The 25,577-nt window shown below is 46.8% G+C and overlaps 1 protein-coding gene across 1 annotated transcript in view; it reads right to left on the bottom strand.

Annotated features, from left to right (window-relative positions):
- The window catches only part of SNRPB2 (small nuclear ribonucleoprotein polypeptide B2), a 32,300-nt gene extending 27,225 nt beyond the window's left edge, over positions 1-5,075 (bottom strand). The window contains exon 1 of the mRNA XM_078649583.1: positions 4,932-5,075. The gene's annotated coding sequence lies outside the window, so the exon portion shown is untranslated. The remainder of the gene's footprint in view (positions 1-4,931) is intronic.
- Between the last annotated feature and the right edge of the window lie 20,502 nt (positions 5,076-25,577).

Genomic DNA, 25,577 nt, shown 5'->3' with positions numbered 1-25,577 from the left:
TGGAAGAAGTTTTAAGTCTGCCACTGTCAGTAGTAAATTTCCAACCGTTCTCAGTATGGGAAATGATTAGAGAAGAATTGGTGAAAACCCTTAAAACATGCACGTTAGTAGGTTTGCACAGACTAAAAAGTGCATTCCCACCCTGGAACTATTGATTACCACTACCTTCAGCCCCAGTATGTAGACCTGCAGAAACATAGCAGCATAAGGGAATTGCTAGTATTCAAACACTACTATGGTATGAACCCTGGCATAATCAGAGAGGCTATATCAGAACTCTTATATAACGAGATTGCTGCGTAATTTGTTGCCGCATTACATGGCACAAAGGGGACAAGTGGATTTTGTTACAGGACAAGTAGATTTATTAAGCAGCCTGCCCCTTGGACAAGTAGATATTTTATTAAATTCCACACCCCTGTGATGTTTGAATCGGTCTATTCACCAAACAATAACAAGGTGGCATTCTTTACAGAACAATCCAGAATGCATGTCAAATTCAATAAAAACAAGAGCAATGGTTGAGAAGGGACTGGTGACTGGAACTTGGCCAGAGACCTGATACGGCATAGGATGGGGGCTCTGGCCAAATGTCTTTATCTGGTGACACTATCAACAACTGAAAGGAGGGTATCAATCTCGGGAAGGGGAAGAGAGATTTTTAGTGTAAAGGAAAAGGGATACACTCTCCTGGGTATGCTTACACACTACAAAAAGTATCCTGTGTCCAACTTCAATTTTTTGAGGAAATTAGTATGTCGTCTGGGTATCACCCTGCTTGCAAAGACAAAACATTATTTTCTTTGTTAGACCCTCACCCACTCTAGTAGTGGAATGCTTGATCATCTGGTTTCATCCTAGTCCCTAAAAACCAGGATGGGCTAAACTGTATTCCATGGAGCATTTTGTATATCACTCAAGTCGGGGTCTTCAGAGAATACCTCAAACAGATATCCCTTTAATCTCGTTTTTTGGGGCATGGTTAAAAGGACCTGTGTAGGTGGTAAGGATATAATAGTCCCATTACCCTAATAACTGGATGTCACGTTTCAGCCCCAAAGTCAACGGGTTCTTGGGTCCAGGGCTTTCATCAAGAAACTCTTCTACAGGGTATTTTTTTTTTTTACTGGAGATTTGTTCTAAGCAAGACATACAACACACTCAAACAAGTATAACGAGTTATTACTCGCCTAAAATGCTGTATTTAGGTCTTGACTCCTATATAGGGAGAAAACATCATATTAATGGTAGCCATAGTGATGTCACAATAGTAAATTAAATCAGTATATAACACTCAATTATGGCATTCTCATCTCACAAATCTTCGGTAAAAAATACTGGGGCAGTGTTTATGTCCTAATAAAAGCATTGAACCCAAGAGACATTTGACCTTGGGGCTGAAACCTGTTGACCGGTTATTGGGGTAATAGGACCATAACACCCTTATCCCCCACATAGAACCGTTTTAGCCATACCCAAATAACCACAAATAAAAGGGATACCATGGTTGTTTGGGGGAATGCTTAATATTCCCAAAAGATCCCAGCCTGAGTAATATCCAAAGTGCCCCCTGGAGTATGGTTGAGACCATCCTGGTACGGGGTGCTCACTCGCACTGGATCTATCAAATATTTGTTTATGGTGATGATATAATTATGATGGTTATATATTCCGATAAATCATTGCCTGGAATAATGCTTTTAATTATCACAGTTGTTGGTCTAGCCCTAAAATGGGTCAGGAAAGATGTACACTACTTGGGTGTCCTCCTAAACATAGGCTTTGAGTAAATGGTATAAAATAATTTACACTTTGGTGGCTAACACGAGACCTGATCTTGAGATGGTCCTAACTTCAGCTCTCCCTATGGAGCAGGTGATCAAGATGATGGTCACTACGAGGTATAATTATGAATTTGGGATATTACATCTCAAGATATGTAAATTAAGCCTTACACATTGACACCAACAGTGTCATATCATTAGTGTTTTGGGAGGGGCTGGAAGACCAAGGCTGAAGCGTGACAAACTGCATGCTCATACAGCATCAGACCACACTCTGGCTCTACTGGCTCACCCACCAGCTCCCTCAGTTGACTTACTTTGGCCCATCGACACCCTGATCTAACCTTTTAGGTCACCATGGAAAGGGGTATATTAGAATGTGAATGAAATATACAAATCGCTACCTCCAAAGACAGACAATCCGGTGGCCTTGAACATTCTCCGGAATTAGAAACTTGTGGATAAACACCTTATTTTTGACAAGTCATTTCAGTGCCTCTGTGGTGCTATGTAGGCCTGGCCAATGGATGTTCCTCTGTGTCCTAGAAAGCATGGCACCCGGTCTATCGCACAGGTATAACAGCTTATTGAAGGTAAAACTCCAGGTCTTTGTTTCTGAATTTGTCTCAAATGCACTGGAAATACGTCCAACAAGATGTACCCTGGCACTCAATATTTAAATTTCAAATATATGACATTGTTTGGTCAAAACTAATAAGACTAGAGTCAACTTTTAACACAGAAACACACCAGAGATTTACTTATCCAAATACTCATTGGTTAGTTTATTCCATACAAAATTCAAATTTAGTTAAAAGCGTTTTAGACAATATTTCTCAAGACTGGAAACACTAGAAGTCCACCCAGGTGTTTACAAAACAGATTTCTCAAGTTACGCTTCATGGTGGGTGATGGGCTGAGTAGGCTAGAGTGGCTATTTCTGAATACGTCATTTATAAGACAAATGACCAGAGGTCTTTCTACAAACAGGTAAGGGAACCCATTGCTACATCCTGATCACAAATGCCCTGCCCTAAATACGCTTTTAGATGTTTGGTGCATAATCTGCCATAAATGGTTGGCGGTGCTCTAATTGCACTATCCATAATTACTACAAGGATCTTAGGCTGGTCGTGTTTTTCTGTTCATTAAGTTATAAAAATGTATTGCTCCGTGGATAATCTGTGATAATTAAGGAATCTAAAGGAGGCGCACCGCGTGATTGTGGATACATTTGCAAGGGGTTTTGAGGAGGGGCGATGTGTGCGTCTAAGAACCTTTGAAAGCTTACTCTGTTCTACAAGTGTTTGCACGGTTTATGCAGCATTGTGATTTCCTTATGTTGTTTTCCGATTGTTATGCCTAGAGCCAACAGCTAGAAAATGTTCCTTTCCAGGTCTAAATTATGTTTCTACTTCTTTGAGCTCTTAGAAACCCAATGAAAAACAATTAGTGCCAAAAGGTACTTTGTCCAACATAGAACCCAACAAACTGAAGTCAGCGATTGCCTTCCTAAACTTCTGCCAGTCACCTTGGTCGTCCCCAGGGCTCTATTCTCTCTCCCACTCTATTCAACCTCTTCATGGAACCCCTCACCCTTATTCTTAAACAAGCGAAAATCAGTTACCACCTCTATGCTGATGACACCCAACTTTACTATAGGATGAAATCCCATGCCGATGTTTTACATCTCAATGATACCTTGACTAAGGTTCAATTGTGGTTCCATTACAACTACCCAAACTAAACCCTAAAAACAACAGAAATCATTCTATTCTCTCCTAAAAACAACTTGCTCCCTATTCAACACTGGATCTCTGACATCAAAGCTCTCAACTGCTCTCTCTCCATCTCTTACTCAGTCAACTCCCTCGGCATCATCGTCGACCAGAGCCTCAGTCTTACTGCCCACATAAAAAATTCGGCCAAAGGTGCTCTCTTCACACTCCGTCTCAAAAAAATTAAACCCTTTATTCCTGCAGATGACTTTAAATCAGTGATGCAATCATTGGTCCTGTCTAGAATTGACTCGGGTAATGCCACTCTCGCTGGAACTCCTAAAGTCCACCTAGCCCCTATCAAATCCGTTCTTAACCTTGCTGCCAGGCTTATTACTGACTGTAAGCTTTTTGATTACATCTCCCCCGTTCTCAAAGACCTTAAATGGCTTCCTATTTAAGGCAGATCCACCTACAAGACTGCTTGCATCACGCACAAAGCCCTCCATCAAAATACCCCAGCTTACCTCTCTGACAAACTCCACAAAGCGGGCTGTACTAGAACAATGAGGAGCACCAACGCTCTTGTGCTTGTCCCTCCTTTATTGAAAAAGAAAATCAACAGTCTCGCTCTATCTCAGGAAACGCGCCCTCCGCCTGGAATGCCCTCCCTAAAGATCTACGCTGCATCCCAAAAAGAGACCTCAAGCTGCTCCTTCTCAACAAATACCAGGGTCCTTAATATATTGTCAGTAACCACTTATTCTCACCCCTACCTTGTCTGTATAGGTCCCTTCTACTTATTGTGTCACCCCCTTCTATTCTTTAATTGATGACCAACTCCCCCCCTCTTTATTTTTCGGATAATACCCACCTTCTTCCACCTGCTTTCCCCTTACCCCTCACCCTCCAGTCACCCTTCACTTTCTCGCCCTCTATCCCTCCTCATCCACTAACTTGTCTTTCTTTCAGTTCTACTATCTTCGATCTGTTGTTTGGCTTAGTGTTCTTTTTAAATGGGGTAAATTAACTAGGAAGACCTGTATCAAATTTTAAAACTGCCTTGTCTCATTGCCTCAATGTGCAAAAGTTATACTGCAATTCTGTATTAACTATGATCTCCCATATCGTGAACATATTGAATTTAGAGCAAAGAGGCACCACGGAAAGCAAAAAATAGGCTACTCTGGCAAATTCGAAACTTTGCTCTACCTAGCACTCCAGATTGCTTTGTTTCCACATGTCCTAGCCCTACAAAGCAACATCAACATCTAAATCTACCCCAGGATTACAGGCTCTAGTTTCATTTGTTAGGCGAATTTGCTCATGGCCGTAGAAAACCACATGGCTCTGCAAGCCACCCACGGAGCTTCTGCCTGCGTCCCCCTTGTCCAGAATCAAGCAGCAGATTTCCGAACGGGGTCCTTACCTCCCGTCTTCACAGAGTAGAACGCAAACATCCGCTTGCCTTTATTTCGCTTCCGTATACCACCACTTTCAAATTGCGAAAACGTAGTAAAGGAATCAGAATGCCGGGATTAAACGTGATTAGCAAACGAATGGGCGGCACCACGAAGAACTTTGAGGCGGTACTTCCCTGGGAAAACAGCGATTGGTTAAAAAGGAATGTCCCACCCCGAACAAGCCGGCCCATAAACCCTCCACCGGAAAAACATCTACGCTGCTCTGGAAACTCTGGTCCAGCCACACAAGAGCCGGGCCGTAGCTGCTGAAGTCGAGTCGTTGCGCCCAGCGGTTGACGTAGCCTTTTGTGACGACCAATGAGGTTCGCTCTCTGCGAAATGAAAGAGCAGCCCCTGAAGCGAAATATCGCTACAGTGTAGTGAAGCAGGGGTTGACAAGGTTCTGTTTGTTGAAAACCTGGCAATGCCACAATGAGAGACATATGATTTAGTGTACGAGGGACCACCAGCTGTGTTATCCTTAAGCGTGGAAGTATCACAGAAGGGAAATTTAAGGCAAATCTCATACATGCATACATTTTAAAATGAGAAAAAGAGAGATTTTGAAAGAACAATCAAGGGATTTTATTTTCCCTGTGTACATCAAAGTAAAGGCAACTGTAGGCGGGAGACTGCTATAATAAATACTTTTTTTTTACTTTAAAAATCGGGAGCCGCCCACTTGAATCGGGTGTTTGCCAACTAATACATTCTAAGCTACAATTTGGAAGTCCGTGTTCTTTAATGCAGAAACATAGCCATGACTGTCTGTATGAAGGCAGATTTGGGCCAATGGATATTGAAGAATGACCAAACTCATGTTATCAAAAACTTGGACAGGCCAGGCACAGAAGGAGGTCTTAAAGTTGGTAGCGGCCTCAAACTTAGCATATGGGCTATTGCGGCATGCATTAGGAAATTTAGCGGCACAAATATGGAAATTTAGCAGCACAAATATGGAAATTTAGCATCATTTTTGCGGCACTTTATTTTACTTAATCATTCTTTTTCAGCCTGAAATCAATGGAAACTGTTTTAGCAGAGTATTCCACTTTGAAATAGGCATGTTTAAAGTGTCTACAGCTATACAGAAGCACAGCTCCGGTCCTAACCTCGTAGGAGGGAGCTGTATTTTTAAATGTAATTTTTTACGTAGAACTCTCTGAGTGAGTCTAGTTTCCATGAGTTCATCCAAAGCAGTCTAGGACCAGCTATTGAAGCACCAACCGATGCTGCGGCTGCCCACAAGCTATCAAATGTGACATCCGAGATTAGTTTGAATACCAGTTCCATGTTTGCTAGAATATTAGTGGGGGTTTCTTATTTTCCTATCTACAGTCATAAAGGTATTGAAAGTGTTAAAAAATGTATATTTAGTCTTGAGCAGACTTCAATCCTGTCAGAAATATTTCCAAGTTTTAGCAAACCGGTGGCTTCAGAATAAGTAGTCAGGAAGTTAGATTTATTGACTGAGGCTCTGCAGAAATGCTTACAACTTCTTCACCAAAAGTGTGATAAATGTTGATAAATACAAAGAGTATGTAGTGTGGCATCACAATTTAAATCTGCCCGCACACAGGACCACGGTTTGAAACCATGATCCTTTGACCTTCCAATGACCTTGAGAGTTACACTCAAGAGTCCACCCCTTTCCATTGATTCCCACATATACATTGCCCAATAGTAATAGAGAAGGGTGACCAAGTGATCCTCGTAGTTCTCCATTGATTGGGGTGGGGTGGTTTATGCTCCTCCTTCACTTGACAGTTGCTCCAAAGCGGAATCTCCAAAAAGATTCTTATCTGTAGGTAGAGTGGTCTCTCATTTTGGAGGTTGGGTGTTCGGACTTCAGAGAAGGCGCGTTCTCTGGTCGCCATCATGCAAATTCAGACTTAACATCGAAATATATTTTGAAAACATATGTGCAACAGTAGAAATCCTCTTAGGTCTGGTGTTCTTGTGAGCTGTTGACTCCTCCAGGCACTTTCCGTCCTAAATGGTGCGTTCATTCTTGGAGTGCCTGTTGCTACACTGCGAGTGCTTGAGAGTTGAAAAAGTAGGAGTGTGCAGTGAAAACTTCCCTTAAGAGGCAGGCAGCAAGCCACAGGGTCGAGGAGAGTTGTCTTTCAATCAAGGTGTGGAAATAAAAGGACACCTTGTGAATGTAAAAGAGTGCAATACAGAAGAGCAGGATTCTGAGTTATGAACAGAGCTGGTAAGTACTCTTGTACACTTATACTCTTACAATTGTCAGAGTTCTTTAGTTATTTACCATCGCTGAAATCGAATCGATCTGCTTTGTACGGAAAGAAATGCAGCGCAGTGAACCCGCTAACAGCACCTACCCATAAGCTCCTAATTCCCACTCGCCAAAAGAAATATTATCGCTGCTAGAGGAAGGGAGAATGGCCATAAAATGGCTATTGTCTGGCTCAGTAAGGGTGGATTCATGTGCCTGGTTATATTAAAGATCAGTTGAAATGGAGCAGACAGGAAATGGCAGAACATGCTTAATGAATGTTGGAAGGACAAGTTAAGCCTTCTTTATTGGGCAAAGCTAAGAAGTTCATACATCTCTTCAGCTATGGAGCGAGCCTTTCATTATGTCTTGCCGGCCTAGGAAAGGTAATATCAGACAGGAACTGGTATTGGGGGGAGGTGTGAGGGGGGCTCTCCAGCGCTGCCTACAGTGTTCCTTCGGGAAGTTTAAAGCTTGAATAAATTCATGCCCCGCTAATTCTTAATTGATGTACATTTGCTCCCTAGCAAGACCGGCTGAACAGCTACAGATTACCATCAAATTATTCTCACACATTTTAAAATATCTGTGCCATCGAGATCAGTAACACAGAAATAAATCCAACTCTAATTACATATACAGACCCCCAAATTTTGCAGGCAGTTCTGTAAAAATCGCGGCATTTTTACAAAACTGCTGATTTAGCGATTTTTTTGCAAATTGCGAAATCCTGGAGGGTCTGCATAACCAATATAGACAATTGTTAACATGGAAAACAATGCTTACATCGATGAAAATTAAATATCGTCTCTATTAACTGATTCGCCTGTTGTGAACTCTACGTCAACCTCGACTCATAAATATATAGTTAGGCATGCTCTGAGACCTAGGCCCTGTGATTGCTGATTGATAGGTCACAGGTGGGAGGGTGCATAGCTGGCAGGCAAACACAATGGCAGGAAACTCTTGATCAATCCTACAGATAAACACAGAAACATCACAATGGTCAGGTGATATTGCCCCAATAAAGCACGAATGGCCGTAGGGGGTTCGTGTGCTTCTAAAAATATCATAAAATCAGATACCACATGAGTTAAGAACCCATCAGGACATAGCAGACATAGTGATCACGCGCTCTTTATGCCGAATATCTGAAAACATTCACCACTGGCCACAGTGTGTCTATGTGAGGTTGATACACACCTGTAGTTACCGTTGACCATTAAGTTATGACTCTAAAGGCGGCAATCAACATTCCTCACCATGTATGGTACACTGGGACCCTTTTATTACCTATTGTAATTTGTATTTAAGAAGGACGCCAACTTAATGAAAATTGACACAGGCCTCATACCGAGTGCCTGTAACTGTTCTCTCGGCCGAACTGTTTAATTAAACAAACTTCCTGTTTTGCCAAAACACCTCTTGTCTTCTGTTTTTTAAGGAATTCTACTTTGAGCAACAATTTGGTGAGTCAGATAGGAGGATTGGGACCTTGTACCTGACTCCAGCCAAAGGAAGGGGACCCCATTCAGACTGATTCACGTTTGCGCAACAAGAAAGGTGGGCAGACACCACAATTGATTGGAAGTTCTGCTAAATCTCTGGGGCGACGGTCACTCCTGAAGCAGCCGTCACAGAGGGTAAGAGACTACATCTGGTCCTAAAACATAGTCTAAAGCATTTGGCATGTGGCAAACTAGAGAGAAGCGTAAAAAGATAACCTGAGCTCCCTGCCACTAACAGGATCTAGCATATTACCTATTTTATATGTCCTAACTGTATCAGCTGTAAGGTGGCCTCGGAGGCGTTCCCATGGAAGTCCTTTGTTCGATAGCCGACCGCTAGCTAAGGTGAATATAGTGTATACTGTGTATAGCCTTTGATAACTTCAAGGATGCTGAATTTTGAGACATAGCTATCCTGAATACGCTGAGTTCACACCTCAGTGTCATAGGTTTTTTAGCTTAGCGGTTTCTATGTGCTAAAGAGGGTTCTTAATTCCCCTAGTATCTAGAAGGAGTGTGGGAGGTGCATCTAGCTTGACCCTGGGCATCACAGGGCAGAATTCGTTTAGAGAACACTTGGACCCAGGAAATTGGGCATAACTCATGTGTGGCGAAGAGTGGCCCGTGATTTCAAAGTTATTACTAAATGGTTTCTATGATTACCACCTTTGTCTTGGAGTGGATAGTGGCAGACTATCAGGTTCACTTAGGAACATATTCCACACTAGTCTTTGCTTGCTAGAAGATAATATGTGATGAAGATACAAATTATTTGACAAAGTAATTTTTTTTAGTCAACCATTATTGAAATGTTTTATTGTATGCAATGATATTGCATTGATTGTCTTTGAAAACTGTATTTTGTGAAAATTTTAGATCATGCAGCTGCTAATCTAACATATGACATATTCGCCCTGTTTTATAATTGTCGCAACTGTTTGAGGTCAAAATTGTAAACGCTGAGCTCATAGTAGGTCATTTGTAAGAGTGCACTGTAGGAAAGTAGGATCTACTTCTATGGTTCCCCCACTTTTTGCCTGGTGCTAAGCTGTATTATGACTGGTCGGACTGGGATCCTACTAATCAGGACCCAGTCTATCTTCTTTATCCCTAAATGGTTGTGTTGAGCACTTAGGTACACTCCAGACTGGATACTGGTGTACCCTTATCAGTCCCTAGTATGTGGTACTAAGGTACCCAGGGCATAGGTACCCCAGAGGTCTCCCATGGGCTGAAGCACGCATTATGCCACCCATGGGAGACCATGCAAAGTAGAACTACAGGCTTACCATTGCAGCCTGTGTAGGTTGGTGCATGCACCACTTACTAGAGATATAGGTTTACTATATGTAAGGGCACTGCACTTAAAACCTATAAGTCACCTCTGTAGCAGGCCTTTGCAATCCTAAAGACAGGGTGCTTGGTTCTAAGTGAGATGGTGCCCCTGCATGAGCTGGACACCCCTGCAGCCTACAGAGTCCATTCTCCCGGGCTGTCAGTGAAACAGTCATATACTATACAGAGGAGCACATAGTAATTATGCGATGGGCATCTCGAAAACGGCTGCAACGAATCCTATCATGTTTGGTTTCATATATGTTGTAATTATTCCACCACATCGTAAATGGTGGGGCGGTATGATTCCGAACGCTGGAAGAGTCCTCCGTTAGGCTCTCCGTGTTCCTGGTGCCAACCTTCTAGACCCGGACAACACAAAATGGTTGCTGCCAACCTCAGACACATATCTGCCTTCCTGCTGCTGAGCCAAGCTCGAGCAGAGGAAGGTGGAACAATACACATCCTGTCACAGGAAGGTGTGACCACCTCCCAGACAGGATTTAGTGTTTAGGGTCCAGGTGGGTGCTCTTGCCAGCGCCAGAAAGTCAGCATGAGGGGCACACTTGGTGTCCCTGTGCATAGTCCAGTTCAAACCAGTTCTGGGAGCCGTTGGCTCCCGTTCTGGCTTGAAACTGGACAAAGGACATGGGAGTAACCCCCCCCTGTCCAGACCCTCCCCTGGAAGGGTCCCCAGCATCTACCCGACCCTTTCCCTCGGGCACTTAAGGGCTTACCTGGGTGTAGGTCCCTAGATTTGTCGTGGGATAAGATTCAGATCAGACACCACTGCACTTCTACCGTCTGAGCACTCTGGACTTCCTTTGGGCCTGGCTTCACCTCCCTTCCAGTCTGCTGCATCGTCAGTGCCTATGCAACATACAGGACCCTTCCAAGGCCTGTGAAGCATCAAAGACACCTGAAGTAATCTCCCTTGGAGTGAAGGAGTCACTCCCTGCATTTGCAGGCACCGCAACTAAGTTGACCGATCTGCAGATCCTGAGCTCCTCCGGACTCCGTGGGCTCTGCAACACAGGTGGTGGTTTTCCACAGCTCCCAAGGCCTACTCTACCCTCTCACCAAGTTTGGGGCCAGTATCCCTCATGGGGGTTGCAATAACCGAACCCCTGTGCACCGCAGCCCAACTTGCCGTTGCAAAGTCTTGTTGGCTTCTTTGGAAAAAGAACTTCGGGCTCCAGGTAGCCCCAACCTCAAGCACCTGCAGTGACCAGAATCTTCAGCCACACCGCATGGTGTGCATCGTGGCCTGCATCTTCAGGTGAGCTGCTTGAGGTCCTCTCACGACTCCAGTGCCTTCAGTCTGTAGGTCCACTTGAGGGTCACACTTGTTGCTTTTGGGCTCCCCTGATTGCTCAGGGCCTGCCCTGATTCCCCTGCCTTTGGTGAGTTCCTTGGACTTTGCTGGTCCCGACGTTGCTCCGTCTTTGATTCCGGTGTTGCTTGCCTTTGCCAAGGCTTGGTGGTGCTCCCTCCAGACACCGACCCCTCAACACTCGACATCCTTCTTGGGACAGCTGGTACCCGGGTCCTGGCCTTCCTCAGCGTCGCCTGGTCCTCACAGCTGCAGAGTAAAGGTTATCGTCATCTCCCCCTGAAGAACCAACATCGGAGGGCATTCATCTTCCAAGTCTTCTGGTCACTCCTAAGTGGCATAGACTCTGTCCCCTCTGCTTTCAGGTACTCCTCTTCAAGAATCCACATTTGTATTCCTATAGACATTTTCTCCTCTTTCAGCAGCGGCACTTTCCTAAAGTCCTCCATTGGGTTTGACGGCGGTTTCTGACACCACTTAACACGTATGCACCTGGCTTCCCTGGTGTAGGTAACTTGGGTACTAGGGTATCCACAGGTGGAGTGCCCACTTACATTAGTGGACAGCATATAGCAGGCCAGCTTCTCACGTGCACCATATACGAATTGCCCCTACGATTCGCCAACCAAAACTGGGAAAGCATCATTTGAATTGCATTATCCAAATTACTAAAATTGCAATGGATTCCCACTAAAGCACATGGAGACTAGGTTCCCCAGGCAGATAAAAAGACTTAATACGTTTTGCCAAGAGTGACAGTGGGCGAATACAGTAATTGTATGGCCTGGGCAATTGAAACATAGTGAATGTGAAAACCATGTTAACATTACGGGCGAAAATAATTGCGCGCCTGATAAGGAAATATAATCTCTGCATACATTCAATGATCAATTGCAAAGGTGGATAGTGCGTTTTGAACTAGCATAGAAGTATAGGCTATTTATAGCGAAAACCATATAAACATTACAGGCGAAAATAATTGTGCACCTGATAAGGAGATGTAATCTCTGCATACATTGATCGATTGCATAAGTGGATAGTGCGTTTCGAACTAGCAAGAAATATAGGCTATTTATACACAGTATATACATTAGCAACTGGTTCAATCGGATTGGTCGTAAACGATGCAGGTAGATTAATAAAAACAGCGCAACAGTGGTGAAAGAGAAGTCAATGTGAGCCAAGTGATAGAACCACATAATTAATTACATACAATCTCAATAATGGCATACGTGGAAATGATTGACTTAATGCTATGATAGGACTACTTGTATACACATAGCATCATAACGAAGGGAACGCTAGTGAGGGTGCGGGATGAACATTGGCTTAGTGAGTTTCCAGTTTAAAACAATGCCGTGATTTGGCATATTCTGCCATGCTTACCGAGGGGGTGGATATGCATCCCATGTAGGGAATGAAAGATAGGATTCCAACCCAGGAAGGTGTTCCCACACTGCACACGCACTCCGTGGGGTCCCTATCTACTCACCTTGGGTGGTTCCTTGGGGTCCCAGCACTTCTACGTCCTCTTGACACTACCTTGACTCCAGTCATGGTTCTTATACATCTTTCTTAGTATATGGTTTGGTCCCCCCCTGGGGCCACTGTGTATTACATGCTATTTACTGTGTTTCTTTGCTAAAGTATTGTGGGCATTGTGTTTATCTCCGTGTTGGAGATATTGGAACGTACTAGAGAGTATTATATAATAAATACATATTTTTATAAATATTTGGTGTGGTTCTTTTTCACTTCATCTATACCATAAGATTGCATTCTGGTAAAACAAGCTGTTTACACTCCTTCTGGACTAAGCCTGAAGGCTGCTTTCCACAGCTCCACTTAGAGAGCTTTCTAAGGTTGTCTAAGACCTCTTAAATCACCATAAGGGTTGTCTGGACTGGTGCAAGGTGCCCACTTACATTAGTGGACTTCACATACCACGCCAGCTTCTCACATGCACCATATACGAATTACCCCTACGATTCGTCAAACAAAACTGGGAAAGCGTAATTTGAATTGCATTATCCAAACTACTAAAATTGCAATGGATTCCCACTAAAGCACATGGAGACTAGGTTCCCCAGGCAGATAAAAAGACTTAATACATTTTGCCAAGAGAGGCATTTATACTCAAAGCCACACACATTTCCCTGGCCGACGGAGGGAACATTTGAGACAAATATAATTGAGCACAAGATATACAGGACAGAAGAGAGACAAAAGGGAGTCAGTGTTAAAATTGTGGGCTGTCTTTGAAGAGGTTCAATCAGATAACCCCATGATACCAACAGCGAGCAAGGCGCCGGTGCCTCCCCCACCATATGCAGGGATGGATGTACTCACATCAACTCCCCCTGCATTAGGATATTCAAACCCAAAGTAGCAGAAGCTGACAAGACCCCACCTGAAGAAGGCCTGTCGGATCTAAGACAGAGAAATCTAAAAGCAAGAGATCCTAGACACCATTAGCGCAGCCCACGTTCTTAGGGAAGGTCTCCAAAAGCTCGACTGCTCATCTACCACACTCGACGTGGCACATCAAAGACGGGCAAAATACACAATCCCACTGGGTCAGGCAAGCGCAAAAGTGTGTCAGTGAAGTGTGTTGCGATTCTCAATAGCAACTCAATCTTTGGAGATGAAGTGAGCACCAGTCCCCCGGGAACCAATGACAAGGGTGAGTCTACATAGTTTGCCCAGGTAGCTGAGGGGGGAGAGCAAATTTGAGCGTGAAGCTAGGCTAACTAAAGCAGCGCGTACCTCTGAGCAAAAGGGACAGGCCAAACAGTGCGAGGAAGAGATGCATGAACGAAGGCTTGAGAGAGGTTATGCAACCAGAGTTAGAGCAAAAGTATAGGACAGCACACTCTCCTCGTGAGGAAAGCGAAGCCAGGTATAGGGTGCAGCGCTGGGAAGAGTCGGAGGTCAATGAAAAGCTTCTAGCAGGGCTCAGAGCCACATCGTTTGGTCGACAAAGGAGAGGGACTGACCAAGAGACAAAGGAACGAGGAAGCCTGGCACTTACCCACCTGGCACCAGTGTATTCACATGAGGGGAGCAGGGACAAGGGCTTGCGTTGCTCTGAGGTACTGGGTTTTTCAGAACCGGTACTTAACCGGTAACCCAGCGGTGTCAGGGAATACACACCCAAAGACCTCGAGTCCTTTTCCTGATTCAGACCACAGAAACTCAGAGTCTTCTAGGTGAAGTCAAAGATTAGTTTATTGGCTGCAACCAAGGTAACAAGTGTCCTAGAAGTACAACACGGGAAGTATATTCTCAGGTGACTGCTCGAATTTACAAAGTCGGGCTTCTCTCTTTATACAGAATATTCAGCTTCAGGCAAACATTCTTCGAATTTGTAGTATGTCATTTACAGTTATTGGTTTACAAAAGAAAAGCAGAGCCATGATGACATGTATATATTTCACGTCGTGCTGCCCATAACAAATCACCTGGCAAGGTCCAACATTTCATCAGATATCGGTGGACCCCTGTTAGATCTGGGGGTCTCTAGTTGGCAGAGGTAGGTACCACTGTCCAAATAGGGACCCTTGCTTCTAGTCAGGGCAAGGAGATAACCCTCTGAGATAACCCCTGCTCACCCTCTAGGTAGCTTGGCACGAGCAGTCTAGGCTAACCAGAGGCAATGCGTAAAGTTTTTGTACCAACACTCACAGTAACACAGTGAAAACACCACAAACTGACTCCACAACAGTTTAGAAAAATAAAGGTATTTTTAATCTAAACTACACAAGACCAAAACGACAAAAATCCAACATACACAGTTCAAGAATATGGTTTCAAAAAGAGTTCTTAAGGTTGCGTTAGAATTCTCTACGTTGCGATAGAATTCTCTACTGATGCGTGAAAAGTTCACAGTTGCGTCACGTTTACTCACAGTACCTTTTAGTTGCAACAAAGTTCCAAAAGCAGAAGCTGGTGCGGTGGAAAACAAGCGATGCGTTGCTCCTGAGACCCTGGGGAGGCGATGCGACAGCCCCGCTGCAGCAGCGGGCGTGTTGCGACGAATCCGGTCTGTATGGGGAGGAAGGCCACTTGTATGGATTCCGGTGCGTAGGTTCCGTAGGAAGTCTGTTCTCGCAAAGGCACGATGCGACGATCTCGTAGGGGCTGCGACGATCTCCGGGGCGACGATGCACGGTCCAGCGGGGATCCTCTCTCTTGCAGCTCCTCGATGCGTTGATTCTGCGACGATGCTCGCAGCGACGTGATGCGGTCCGCAAGCAAGCGGTGCGGCGTTCTCACCCAGCGACGACAGGCTCTGCGACGATACTCGCAGCGATGTTCGATTCTCCCGCACCGGTCTGGTGCGTCCCGCAAACGAAGGATGCGACGTCTCTGGCAGCGGCGTCAGGCGCTGCGACGATCTCGACCTCCGTAGCGGCGGGAAACTTCTCGCACTGTCGGGGATGCGCTCCGCAAGTTAGCGATGCGACACTTTTCAAGTTCAAAAGTCACTCAAGCTCAGTTTCAAGCTTCCCAGCTCAGGTACAACTTCCAGAGGCCCCACAACTGGATCAAGCACTCTAGGAAGGACAGAACTCTCTCAGCAGAGTTCAGGGAAGCTGGGGGTGAAGTCCTTTTGTTCCTGGGACTTCAAAACAGGGAGCCAGCTCTTCTCAGGCCCTTGGAGATTCCTTCAAGACAGGGGACACAGCTCAGCAGCAAAGTCCTTCCCCTCTCCTTGGCAGCAAAGCAACAGGTCAGTCCAGCAGAGCAACAGCAGGACAATCTTCCTTCTTCAGTTTCAGCTTTCTCCTTGGCAGAGGTTCCTTCTTGATTTCCAGGATGATCTAATTTTTTGTTGTCAGGGGTCCTGTACTTATACCCCTAAAGTCTTTGTTCTCTTGGTGCATGTGGGCCCTGAGCCCGGTCTAAACCAGTTCTGGGTGGATCCTGAGTACTTTGTTTTGCTGGCTGCTTCTTTCCTTTCAGAGTGAGGGGCAGGGTTGTCAGCCGCCCAGCAGGGGGGTGGAGCCAGCATTGTGGAAGGCAGGCACAGCCCTATTCAGGCCAGGTGCTAACTCCTCCCACCACTCCAGTTGCAAATGCAGTCATTCAGCCTAGTGCTGACTCATCCAGGGGAATTCCTTCCTGGGGAATTCCCCAGCCCCTGTCACTCTCAAACCAGACAGTCAATACACAAACAGGCCCAGGCACACAGAAGGGTCAGACAAGAGAACAGCAACTTTCTAAAAGTGCTCTTCTCGATGACAGGATTTAAAAACAACCTTTCCCAAAAGATGTGTTATTAAATTCTGAGTTCAGGGATACTAGATACTTATGTCCTATCTTGTTCCTATGAGAAGAAATGCTGTTAACCACTGTAGCCAGCATCCCCCATGTTAACCTATGGAGCAAGATAGCCTTACAGTAGTGAAAACGAAAATGGCTGCCAATCACTACCAGAGCATGTCACCTGCACTAGTACATGCTCTACCTTTCACATACACTGCACCCTGCCCAGGGGGGTACCTTGGGCCTTCCATAGGGGTGGCTGATGTGCGCGAAAAGGGAAGGGTTTGGCCTGGTCAGTGGGGACACTGATCAGGAGGACATGGCAGTTCTAAACTGCCCATAGGCACTGCAGTGGCAGGCCTGAGACACCATTTTAGAGCTACTCCTGTGGGTGGCACAATCAGTGCTGCAGGCCCATTAGTAGCATTTGTCATCACCAGCCCTGGCACACTCAATGCACTTTACTAGGGACTTCATGGTGATACAAATATGCCAAACATGTATATCCAATCAGAATAACAATTTACATAGAGAGCATATGCACTTTAGCACTGATCAGCAGTGGTAAAGTGCGCAGAGTCCTATTGCCAACAGCCACGGGTCAGGAAAAATAAAGGAGGAAGAAGCAAAAAGTTTGAGGATGACCCTGCAAGAAGGGCCAGTTCCAACACAACCCCCTTCCAGCCTAAAGCCAGGGTAGACCAAACGATACCTCGATGGAATTCCCTGCTTAAGGCGATAGAACACGGAAACTGGCCCACACAGCAGGGCAGTCCTGTTCTACGCCGTCCTAAACCCAGTTGGATCACTCTATCCATACTCTCAGGGTCCACCATGCCAATCCATGTGGAACCCTTCTCCTCACCTGTGGACACCACCTGTGCAGCACCTAACCTTAATTTACTCACAGGTGTGTCCCAACAGACAGACAGCAAGCCACAGTGACCACCGACAGTGATCAGGGATGAGACCCAGGCCTCATGCCTCTCAGGGCCCTCAAACCTCTGTGGCGTCAGAGGGTGGGGGGCAGTAGCCCCAGGTGCTGGGCACCCTTTGTCAACTCCCTCTCTTGTCAGGTCAGGTCTGACATCCTGGCACTGACCCACCAGTCCCGGACCTGTATCCAGCGGCTGCACAGGAGATTGGGGTGGGCTTCCCCACACCCGGTCCTCCTCTTCCTTGGGGCTCTGTACCCTCCCACCTGGAGCGGTACCCCCTTCTAGAATAGCCAGGGCACCTGTGGCAGGTGTCCCGCTCCATTCATCCACCAGTTCAGGGGTGCTATCCTGCAACTGGTATTCCAGGTCAGGGGGGATACCCCGGGCCTGGCCCTCAAACCTAGGCTCCCAAGCCTCCAGGTCAGACAACACCTGAACCTGGCTTCCCCACCCAGGAACTAACCCCTGCAGTGGAACACTTGCCTGGCGCACCAGGACTTCACTCACTGAGGTGCCTCTACTGGTAGACAGTACCCACCTGGCCAACACAACGGTGTGGCCCAGTCCACCCCCAGGGTGAGACTCCTGCCCTCCTTCCAGGGGCAACCCTGTCCACCAAGACAACCATGAACACAACTTTCCTACCAGTTCAGGACCTCCCTCCAGCAACTGGTCTCCCAACCTAGGGTTTAACCCCTCAGGTTGTACCGGGGTCAGAGGCGAGGACTCTCTCCCTCTGCACCCCTTTCCAGAGCGCTGCACCTTCCCTACTGGAGGGGTACCCCTGGGAACCATATTGGTCAGGACACTGGTTAAAGATGTCCTTCCTTCCAGGTCAGGCAAATCCTGAACCTGGTCTCCCAACCCAGGGACCAAAACCTGCGGTTGTGCATTTGCCTGGCACGCCAGGACTTCTGGGGTCTCACATGGTACCCCCTTGAGGGTGACACACAACTCATGTGTCCTGTGACAGTCTGCCTGGCGCAGATCTCCCGACCCCTGTCCACCTGACAGTGCGGGAAGATCCCCCAGGACAGAAGTGAGGTCACCATGGTCACTCACTGGGGACTCAGCCCTTCTGACTGGTCCCTGACCCACTGGTTCTCCCACTGGGGACTCCTTTCCCCTCTCACCCCTCAGTCTGGACTTCTGTACCCTCCCAAATGAAGCGGCACTGCCAGACACCAGAACTGATGGAGACCTGGTTACAGGCACTCCCCGTTCACCAGACACTAGGAGATCCTCCTCAAATGGCCTACAAGTACAGTCTAGGTCCCCAACCTGGTGTTCCCTTAAGGAACCCTCCAGGCCCTGAGACTGGGTTTCGGGCACCTTGAGACACACCGTCCCACACTCATTCTTTCTCCACTGAGAACGGACATGAGCCCCTACACCCCTCCCACTACACTGGGACCTAACTGGGCTACACTAAACCTCTTCCACCTCACAGGTCTGGAAGATATCTGAGCCACTCCTTTTGGGATCACTCCCCAATGCCTCCTCAGACTCTCTGGAATCCACCCAGAGGTCTGCCTCCAACGCAAGCTCTCTGGGCTCAGAGAACTCACACTCCACCGGGTGTTGGCATAGCTCTGGAAAACAGGGACTTAAAATATGCTCTCCAACAAATGAATCACACAGCCCCCCACAGTTGTTAACCAAGCTACCCTTTGCCTCACCCTCCAGTGCCTCACACAAGTACCCCACACCACTCTCCTGAGACTGGCAAGACAGTATCTGACTGTCTCTGTCACACAACCCACACTCTTCTGGCTGGTCTTCATACACACACACCAAGGTTTCTACCATGGGGGAACCCCTCTCCCTGTACCTCTCATCTAGAGTCAGTAGAGTGTCCCTCCCACCACTAGGAATATGGTCCCCTGTGCCAGTCCCCCAATCTACTTCAGGGACACTGCACTCCACTGGAACTACATCATAAACCTGAACCCCCTGGTGTATGTCGACCCCCTCCCTCAAGTCAGGCGCCACATCTCTGGGTGTTTGTACCTTTCTCTCAGCACTAGATATCATAATTATGCTGCCACCATCTGAGCTGGACTCCACCTCCAACTCAGCAAAGCTCACCTCTTGAGCTACCCATGTTTCTTCTTCAGCTGAGACCCTCATGGCCTCACGCCTCTTGAGCTCCAACTCAAGCTTCCTCATTCTTAATTCATGGGCCAAGGTCAATTTCAATTCCTCCAGGGCACGGGCATGTTTGCGCTCCTCCGCCGCCCTTTCTTCTTCCATTTGCTCCAGCTCCATTTCAAGCCTCAACATTTCTAACTCATGATCTCTCGCCCTTTGGTTTTCCTCCAACTCCTCTGGGGAAAAACTTTCAGCTGAATGGTTGCTGCCAGCCCTTGAGGCTGCTCTGGACACAGGCAGATCCTGTGGCCTGAAACCATCCCTTTGTGCATCCTCATCCACTTCTGCACCACCTGTCTCCCCAGCCTCTTTGGTCTCCCAACAGGCCCTTAAGGCCTCCTGTAGCTCCTCCTTCTTGGAGTGGCGCTTTATGGCGCATCCAAAGTTCCTGCAGAACTGTCTGAGTTGACCTACTTTGTAATCACTTAACAATATCAAACTCCAGTTCCGCAACTTCACTTGCTGGTTTACCATTTAGAGACATGATGCTTGGATTCTTTCAGGGTTACGATCAAAAATGGAACAAAAAAAAACTTAACCGTGGTATGCGGTGGCGTAGTGGTCTGCACTCACTAGTGATGTACACCAATTTCTGTGGGTCAAGTACAAATACAAGTTCAAATCCCACCGCCTGACCACCAATGTTAGATCTGGGGGTCTCTAGTTGGCAGAGGTAGGTACCACTGTCCAAATAGGGACCCTTGCTTCTAGTCAGGGCAAGGAGATAACCCTCTGAGATAACCCCTGCTCACCCTTTAGGTAGCTTGGCACGAGCAGTCTAGGCTAACCAGAGGCAATGCGTAAAGTATTTGTACCAACACTCACAGTAACACAGTGAAAACACCACAAACTGACTCCACAACAGTTTAGAAAAATAAAGGTATTTTTAATCTAAACTACACAAGACCAAAACGACAAAAATCCAACATACACAGTTCAAGAATATGGTTTCAAAAAGAGTTCTTAAGGTTGCGATAGAATTCTCTACGTTGCGATAGAATTCTCTACTGATGCGTGAAAAGTTCACAGTTGCGTCACGTTTACTCACAGTACCTTTTAGTTGCAACAAAGTTCCAAAAGCAGAAGCTGGTGCGGTGGAAAACAAGCGATGCGTTGCTCCTGAGACCCTGGGGAGGCGATGCGACAGCCCCGCTGCAGCAGCGGGTGTGTTGCGACGAATCCGGTCTGTATGGGGAGGAAGGCCACTTGTATGGATTCCGGTGCGTAGGTTCCGTAGGAAGTCTGTTCTCGCAAAGGCACGATGCGACGATCTCGTAGGGGCTGCAACGATCTCCGGGGCGACGATGCACGGTCCAGCGGGGATCCTCTCTCTCGCAGCTCCTCGATGCGTTGATTCTGCGACGAGGCTCGCAGCGACGTGATGCGGTCCGCAAGCAAGCGGTGCGGCGTTCTCACCCAGCGACGACAGGCTCTGCGACGATACTCGCAGCGATGTTCGATTCTCCCGCACCGGTCTGGTGCGTCCCGCAAACGAAGGATGCGACGTCTCTGGCAGCGGCGTCAGGCGCTGCGACGATCTCGACCTCCGTAGCAGCTGAAACTTCTCGCACTGTCGGGGATGCGCTCCACAAGCTAGCGATGCGACACTTTTCAAGTTCAAAAGTCACTCAAGCTCAGTTTCAAGCTTCCCAGCTCAGGTACAACTTCCAGAGGCCCCACAACTGGATCAAGCACTCTAGGAAGGACAGAACTCTCTCAGCATAGTTCAGGGAAGCTGGGGGTGAAGTCCTTTTGCTCCTGGGACTTCAAAACAGGGAGCCAGCTCTTCTCAGGCCCTTGGAGATTCCTTCAAGACAGGGGACACAGCTCAGCAGCAAAGTCCTTCCCCTCTCCTTGGCAGCAAAGCAACAGGTCAGTCCAGCAGAGCAACAGCAGGACAATCTTCCTTCTTCAGTTTCAGCTTTCTCCTTGGCAGAGGTTCCTTCTTGATTTCCAGGATGATCTAATTTTTTGTTGTCAGGGGTCCTGTACTTATACCCCTAAAGTCTTTGTTCTCTTGGTGCATGTGGGCCCTGAGCCCGGTCTAAACCAGTTCTGGGTGGATCCTGAGTACTTTGTTTTGCTGGCTACTTCTTTCCTTTCAGAGTGAGGGGCAGGGTCGTCAGCCGCCCAGCAGGGGGGTGGAGCCAGCATTGTGGAAGGCAGGCACAGCCCTATTCAGGCCAGGTGCTAACTCCTCCCACCACTCCAGTTGCAAATGCAGTCATTCAGCCTAGTGCTGACTCATCCAGGGGAATTCCCTCCTGGGGAATTCCCCAGCCCCTGTCACTCTCAAACCAGACAGTCAATACACAAACAGGCCCAGGCACACAGAAGGGTCAGACAAGAGAACAGCAACTTTCTAAAAGTGCTCTTCTCGAATACAGGATTTAAAAACAACCTTTCCCAAAAGATGTGTTATTAAATTCTGAGTTCAGGGATACTAGATACTTATGTCCTATCTTGTTCCTATGAGAAGAAATGCTGTTAACGACTGTAGCCAGCATCCCCCATGTTAACCTATGGAGCAAGATAGCCTTACAGTAGTGAAAACAAAAATGGCTGCCAATCACTACCAGAGCATGTCACCTGCACTAGTACATGCTCTACCTTTCACATACACTGCACCCTGCCCAGGGGGGTACCTTGGGCCTTCCATAGGGGTGGCTGATGTGCACGAAAAGGGAAGGGTTTGGCCTAGTCAGTGGGGACACTGACCAGGAGGACATGGCAGTTCTAAACTGCCCATAGGCACTGCAGTGGCAGGCCTGAGACACCATTTTAGAGCTACTCCTGTGGGTGGCACAATCAGTGCTGCAGGCCCACTAGTAGCATTTGTCATCACCAGCCCTGGCCCACTCAGTGCACTTTACTAGGGACTTCATGGTGATACAAATATGCCAAACATGTATATCCAATCAGAATAACAATTTACATAGAGAGCATATGCACTTTAGCACTGATCAGCAGTGGTAAAGTGCGCAGAGTCCTATTGCCAACAGCCACGGGTCAGGAAAAATAAGGGAGGAAGAAGCAAAAAGTTTGAGGATGACCCTGCAAGAAGGGCCAGTTCCAACAACCCCCAATAAAACAGGCACCTCCCCATCATAAAGTAAGTGAAGCAAAAGAGTAAAGACAGATGTGAGCAAGATACGGCAGGTGTGTGCGCAATGAGGAGGTTTATGGCCGGCTGAGCCCTGATGCTATCTTGCTTGGCCACTGGAGAGGAACTGACCTAACAGGTCCGGCCTGGGGCAATGGTTCCAACTGGCATAGGTCAAGGAAAAGTCGATCAAGGTGTACGTGTCCTTCTGGGGTCGAATCCAGCTGGTTTATAAGCCTATGTAAAGGGCAACTCACAAAAATGGCTGCCATACACAAAATGGAAGCCGAGGGTTCTGAACGAGAGTGACGATTTCAAAGTGAAATCGTCACTTGAATATGCTGAAAATACCTGTACAGGACGTACTCGTCATTCTCGGTCTTTTGGCACTAAATTCGTCCATTTACGATGAAGTTTTATTCTCGAGTGCAGACACATTACACGAGTCCAGAATATTCAGTACTACAATCCCTCCTTTTGCCCTTACATAGGCAATTAATCTATCCTCATGTTAGTCTGAGTCCAGATCTATATCCCTAAAGTCATTGAGATGTTGCTGTAACATCATTCTAGTACTTAGTTCATCTCTTGACACAGGTTTCCTTACACATGATGTAACACAGAGGCCACATATTGCAGGAGCACACTGTATGCATAGACAGAACAGGAAAAGAATGGCTAAGACCATCCCAATGACCATCAGAATTTTCCATCCCCAGGTGGATATCACTTCCCAGAACCAACCCGTTAACGACCAATCCCCTTTTCCCACATGAATAGATTCGGAAATCTTATGTAGTTTGGAGATGGCCTGGTACACTGTTGGAGCATTATCTGGGATAAAAATGCAACAACTTGATTGGATCAATCTGCATACTCCACCTCGGTCTGCAAGGATGACATCTAAGGCGACCCTGTTCTGAAGGGTCATAAGACGATCCGGCTGGAGCTCAGCAGTCAAGTTACTAAGGGCACCAGCAGTTTCAGTCACGGTGGACTCAACTACCCTTGTCAATTGTCTTATGTTCCTTCTGTTAGCCATGGATCCCCAGAACGGCAGAAAACCCTTTGCGAAGTCCCCAAATTCTTGACCTGCAGTGTCCTCTTTACTCAAGACACCTCTAACTACCCTTGTCCTGTGGTAATCCGCCGCTGCTGTGTAGGTGGGAGGTAACAGGAATGAAACAAAACATGAGCCCGAAAAGTCAGGGGGCAACCATGTGTAGGCTCTATCATGACAGATAAAATAAGTACCCTTAGCTGCTAAAAACGCTGGGGAAGTCTGAGATCCAAAGACATATGTTTCTGTACAGACACTCTTCCCTAACTGAGCTCTGGGATTCCTGCCAATACCTTGCAGACACAGGTGACCCTGATGGGGTACGATCCATATTGTAAATGATCCTTTAGCTTGCTGCCTCTCACTGAGAGTGGCTTCATATCCGGTCACGTTCCAATTTACATATGCAAGTATCTCATCATCAGGAGTATCTTCATAAGAAATTACTTCCTTAATCATGTCAACTATGCCTTTTACTAGGGCGCTAGTTTTGAGGTTGTCCTTTACAGAACGTAGGGGTTGGATTTCACGTGCATATATGAACATCGTTCTGTACGCCCATACAGAGCCATTATGACTGAAAGGCAAAACTAGATAAGGGATACCTTTATCCGTAGTGTGAGGCATAAGGCCACAAACCCAACAGTCAGTTGTGTTCATCACTAGCTGGTGCTGGTGCAATAGCTGAATGAAGGAGTTATTAATGAACTCTAATCTTCTATTGTATTCATTGCCAGGAAGGGGGTGGAAAGAATGAGAGGAAACAGTAGTAGGAGGTATGGGTGATGCAGTGGGTGCAAATGTTACACGAAAGGAGAATAAAGCGTAACCTATCAAAAATATAATCATACTGAATAACATACAAATGCACATTATGAAAAAACTTTTCTTTGTCATCGCATTGCATAACATGTTTTTACAGTTCGCTCGTTTGGCAGGTTTCTCCACATCAGGAAACTCCATCCTCTCTAGAGTGCTGCCCGCGGTGGTAGGTTGATTCTGCTAAAGGATGCTTCTGTCAGTCCAGGGCAACTCCCTTAGACCAACCAGAACTACCGACCTAACGTCGTTAGCTGCACCCAAAAGACTTTTTAGGCAACCGCGGCCCTAGCAGCGGAACCCGGATGGCGGTTCGCAAAACAAAAATGAGCAAGTTTCCTTCTGGTGGGAGAGCTGCACCTTAAAAATAGTACTTGGAGGGGAAAAATACCCTTTATTGGTCCATAGGTTTTTGCCTTAAAGTGGAAAAAGAAATCATTTTATTAGTTCGTATTTCTTGGTCTCAAATCGTATCTTCGTCTTCCCGGTACTGTGTTGTCCTGAAACAACAGTTCAGGCTCCGAAGTGTTCAATCGTTTTGACGGTGTCACACCTTCTTGAAGAATGTTCTCGTTTTCGCGCTCAGAGTTAGTTCCTTTCACTTGTGCATCACTGAAAGGTACGAACCGAGGCACCGTGTCTGTTTCTGCGTCGCCGACACCCTCCTGGACCCACTGGTCATATGGCAGAGGAAAAGGGATCCTCTTACAATGGACCCCGTGGATCCAGGCCTTTTTCCCTTCCACTCGAACCGCCGATCTGGTAGAGAGAAGGACGAGGTGAGGCCCTGTCCACCTGGGCTGGTCGTTTTTAGTCCTCTGGAAGTTCCGCACCAGCACCCAGGTTCCAGGGTCAATG

This window comes from Lissotriton helveticus, chromosome 6 (genome assembly GCF_964261635.1).
Source record: "Lissotriton helveticus chromosome 6, aLisHel1.1, whole genome shotgun sequence".
In the NCBI taxonomy this organism is placed as follows: domain Eukaryota; kingdom Metazoa; phylum Chordata; class Amphibia; order Caudata; family Salamandridae; genus Lissotriton; species Lissotriton helveticus.
The sequence above is the reverse complement of the archived record's forward strand: the minus strand, read 5'-3'. Positions and strand labels throughout refer to the sequence as shown.